At 38.9% G+C, this 4,642-nt stretch overlaps 1 non-coding gene across 1 annotated transcript; it reads right to left on the bottom strand.

Annotated features, from left to right (window-relative positions):
- Positions 1-4,276: 4,276 nt before the first annotated feature.
- LOC127676096 (U6 spliceosomal RNA) lies at positions 4,277-4,383 on the bottom strand. Its single transcript, XR_007975658.1, has one exon. It is a non-coding gene; the product is annotated as a U6 spliceosomal RNA (small nuclear RNA).
- Positions 4,384-4,642: the final 259 nt, after the last annotated feature.

The raw sequence follows: 4,642 nt of genomic DNA, 5'->3' as shown, positions 1-4,642 counted from the left end.
AGGAGTGGTATAGCAGGATCTTCTGGAAGTAAGGTGCCCAGTTTTCGGAGGAACCGCCAGACTGATTTCCAGAGTGGTTGTACCAATTTGCAACCCCACCAGCAGTGGAGGAGTGTTCCTCTTTCTCCACACCCTCTCCAACACCTGCTGTCTCCTGAATTTTTAATCTTAGCCATTCTGACTGGTGTAAGATGAAATCTTAGGGTTGTTTTGATTTGCATTTCCCTAATGACTAATGAAGTTGAGCATTTTTTAAGATGCTTCTCCGCCATCCGAAGTTCTTTAGGTGAGAATTCTTTGTTTAACTCTGTACCCCATTTTTTAATAGGGTTGTTTGGTTTTCTGGAGTCTAACTTCTTGAGTTCTTTATATATATTGGATATTAGCCCTCTGTCTGATGTAGGATTGGTGAAGATCTTTTCCTAATTTGTTGGTTGCCGATCTGTCCTCTTGATGGTGTCCTTTGCCTTACAGAAACTTTGTAATTTTATGAGGTCCCATTTGTCAATTCTTGCTCTTAGAGCATACGCTATTGGTGTTCTGTTCAGAAACTTTCTCCCTGTACCGATGTCCTCAAGGGTCTTCCCCAGTTTTTTTTCTATTAGCTTCAGAGTGTCTGGCTTTATGTGGAGGTCCTTGATCCATTTGGATTTGAGCTTAGTACAAGGAGACAAGGATGGATCAATTCGCATTCTTCTGCATGCTGACCTCCAGTTGAACCAGCACCATTTGTTGAAAAGGCTATCTTTTTTCCATTGGATGTTTTCAGCCTCTTTGTCGAGGATCAAGTGGCCATAGGTGTGTGGGTTCATTTCTGGATCTTCAATCCTGTTCCATTGATCCTCCTGCCTGTCACTGTACCAATACCATGCAGTTTTTAGCACTATTGCTCTGTAGTATTGCTTGAGGTCAGGGATACTGATTCCCCCAGATTTCCTTTTGTTGCTGAGAATAGTTTTAGCTATCCTGGGTTTTTTGTTGTTCCAGATGAATTTGATAATTGCTCTTTCTAACTCTGTGAAGAATTGAGTTGGGATTTTGATGGGTATTGCATTGAATCTGTATAGTGCTTTAGGCAAAATGGCCATTTTAACTATATTGATTCTACCGATCCATGAGCATGGGAGGTTTTCCCATTTTTTGAGGTCTTCTTCCATTTCCTTCTTCAGAGTCTTGAAGTTCTTGTCATACAGATCTTTCACATGTTTGGTAAGAGTCACCCCAAGATACTTTATACTGTTTGTGGCTATTGTGAAGGGGGTCATTTCCCTAATTTCTTTCTCAGCCTGCTTATCCTTTGAGTATAGGAAGGCCACTGATTTGCTTGAGTTGACTTTATAACCTGCCACTTTGCTGAAGTTGTTTATCAGCTGTAGGAGCTCTCTAGTGGAGTTCTTTGGGTCACTTAGGTAGACGATCATGTCGTCTGCAAATAATGATAGTTTGACTTCTTCCTTTCCAATTTGTATCCCTTTGACCTCCTTATGTTGTCGAATTGCCCGAGCTAGTACCTCGAGTACAATATTGAAAAGATAAGGAGAAAGGGGGCAGCCTTGTCTGGTCCCTGATTTCAGTGGGATTGCTTCAAGTTTCTCTCCATTTAGTTTGATGCTGGCTACCGGTTTGCTGTATATTGCTTTTACTATGTTTAGGTATGGGCCTTGAATTCCTGTTCTCTCCAAGACTTTAAGCATGAAGGGATGCTGAATTTTGTCAAATGCTTTTTCAGCATCCAATGAAATGACCATGTGGTTTTGTTCTTTGAGTTTGTTTATGTAGTGGATTGTATTGATGGATTTCCGTATATTGAACCAACCCTGCATTCCCGGGATAAAGCCTACTTGATCATGGTGGATGATCGTTTTGATGTGTTCTTTGATTCCGTTGGCAAGAATTTTATTGAGTATTTTTGCATCGATGTTCATAAGGGAAATTGGTCTGAAGTTCTCTTTCTTTGTTGGATCTTTGTGTGGCTTTGGTATCAGCGTAATTGTGGCTTCGTAGAAGGAATTGGGTAGTGTTCCTTCTGTTTCTATTTTGTGGAATAGTTTGAGGAGTATTGGTGTTAACTCTTCTTTGAAGGTCTCGTAGAATTCTGCACTGAAGCCATCTGGTCCTGTGCTTTTTTTGGTTGGAAGACTTTCTATGACTCCTTCTATTTCTTTAGGCATTATGGGACTGTTTAGATGGTCTAGTTGGTCCTGATTTAATTTTGGTATTTGGTATCTGTCAAGGAAATTGTCCATTTCCTCCAGATTCTCCAGTTGTGTTGAGTATAGGCTCTTGTAGTAGGATCTGATGATTTTTTGGATTTCCTCAGTTTCCGTTGTTATATCTCCCTTTTCATTTCTAAGTTGGTTAATTTGGATACTTTCTCTGTGCCCTTTGGTCATTCTGGCTAAGGGTTTATCTATCTTGTTGATTTTCTCAAAGAACCAGCTCCTGGTATTGTTGATTTTTTGTATGGTTCTCTTTGTTTCTACTTGATTGATTTCGGCCCTGAGTTTGATGATTTCCTGCCTTCTACTCCTCCTGGGCGAAATAGCTTCTTTTTTTTCCAGGGCTTTCAGGTGTGTCATTAAGCTGGTAATGTATGCTCTTTCCATTTTCTTTTTGGAGGCACTCAGGGCTATGAGTTTTCCTCTTAGCACTGCTTTCATTGTGTCCCATAGATTTGGGTATGTTGTGTTTTCATTTTCATTGTGTTCCAAAAGGTCTTTAATTTCTTTCTTTATTTCTTCCTTGACCAAGGTATCATTGAGTAGAGTATTGTTCAGTTTCCACGTGTATGTGGGCTTTCTGTTGTTTCTGTTGCTATTGAAGACCACTTTTACTCCATAGTGATCAGATAGGAGGCATGGGATTAGTTCGATCTTCTTATATTTGTTGAGGTCTGTCTTGTGACCAATTATATGGTCGATTTTGGAGAAGGTACCATGAGGTGCTGAGAAAAAGGTATATTCTTTTGTTTTAGGATAGAATGTTCTATATATATCTGTTAAATCTAATTGGTCCAAAGCTTCAATTAGTTTCATTGTGTCCCTGTTTAGTTTCTGTTTTCCTGATCGGTCCATTGAGGAAAGTGCAGTGTTGAAGTCACCCACAATTATTGTGTTAGGTGCAATGTGTGCTTTTAGTTTTAATAAAGTTTCTTTTACGAAAGAGGGTGCCCTTGCATTTGGGGCATAGATGTTCAGGATTGACAGTTCTTCTTTTTGTATTTTTCCTTTGACCAGCAAGAAGTGTCCCTCAGGGTCTCTTTTGATGACTTTGGGTTGAAAGTCAATTTTATCTGATATTAAAATGGCTACTCCAGCTTGTTTCCTGAGACCATTTGCTTGTAAAATTGTCTTCCAGCCTTTTACTCTAAGGTAGTGTTTGTCTTTGACCCTGAGGTGTGTTTCCTGTAAGCAGCAAAATGTAGGGTCCTGTTTACGTATCCATTCAGTTAGTCTGTGTCTTTTTATTGGGGCATTAAGTCCATTGATGTTAAGAGATATTAAGGAATGGTTATTGTTACTTCCTATCATTTTTGACGTTATTTTTCAAATTTGAATGCTTAACTTCTTTTGGGTTTGATGAAAGGTTACTATCTTGCTTTTTCCAGGGTGAAGTTTCCCTCCTTGTATTGGTGTTGTCCTCCTATTATCCTTTTTAGGGCCGGGTTTGTGGATAGATATTGGGTAAACTTGGTTTTGTCATGAAATATCTTAGTTTCTCCATCTATGGTGATTGAGAGTTTTGCTGGATATAGTAGTTTTGGTTGGCATTTGGGTTCTCTTAGAGTCTGCATGAGATCTGCCCAGGACCTTCTAGCCTTCATAGTCTCAGATGAAAAGTCTGCTGTGATTTTGATAGGTCTTCCTTTATATGTTACTTGGCCTTTTTCTCTTACTGCCTTTAGTATTCTTTCTTTATTTAGAACATTTGGTGTTTTGATTATTATGTGACGGGAAGTATTTCTGTTCTAGTCCAGTCTGTTTGGAGTTCTGTAGGCTTCTTGTATATTCATGGGCATCTCTCTCTTTAGGTTAGGGAAGTTTTCTTCCATAATTTTATTGAAGATATTTGCTGGCCCTTTAAGTTGTAAATCTTCACTCTCATCTATGCCTATAATCCTTAGGTTTGGTCTTCTCATTGTGTCCTGGATTTCCTGGATATTTTGGGTTACAAGCTTTTTGCATTTTGCATTTTCTTTAACTGTTGAGTCCATCGTTTCTATGGAATCTTCAGCATCTGAGATTCTTTCTTCTATCTCTTGTATTCTGTTGTTGATAAAAATATGGAACGCTTCACGAATTTGCGTGTCATCCTTGCGCAGGGGCCATGCTAATCTTCTCTGTATCGTTCCAATTTTAGTATATGTGCTGCCGAAGCGAGCACTGACGTGGTATTCTTACATATTCATTCGAGAGAAAACTCTCCTGTGTGTTCTCTTTTGAGGCTGCACTCTGAGACATACACGCAACACCAAATCTTTTCGAGTTACATCATGTTTCTTAGGAAATACAAGATAATTTTGTACTATGCGTTATTTCTTCTGGTAAAGTTTAAGTATTTCTAATATGTACGTATTTGTCTTTACTCTGCAACACTGTATTTCCTTGTAATGTGGTATTCTTACATATTCTTTCTAGAGAAA

The sequence above is a fragment of the Apodemus sylvaticus genome, unplaced genomic scaffold, assembly GCF_947179515.1.
Source record: "Apodemus sylvaticus unplaced genomic scaffold, mApoSyl1.1 scaffold_422, whole genome shotgun sequence".
Lineage (NCBI taxonomy): Eukaryota > Metazoa > Chordata > Mammalia > Rodentia > Muridae > Apodemus > Apodemus sylvaticus.
Note: the sequence above shows the minus strand (reverse complement) of the source record. Positions and strands in the feature narration are given on the sequence as shown.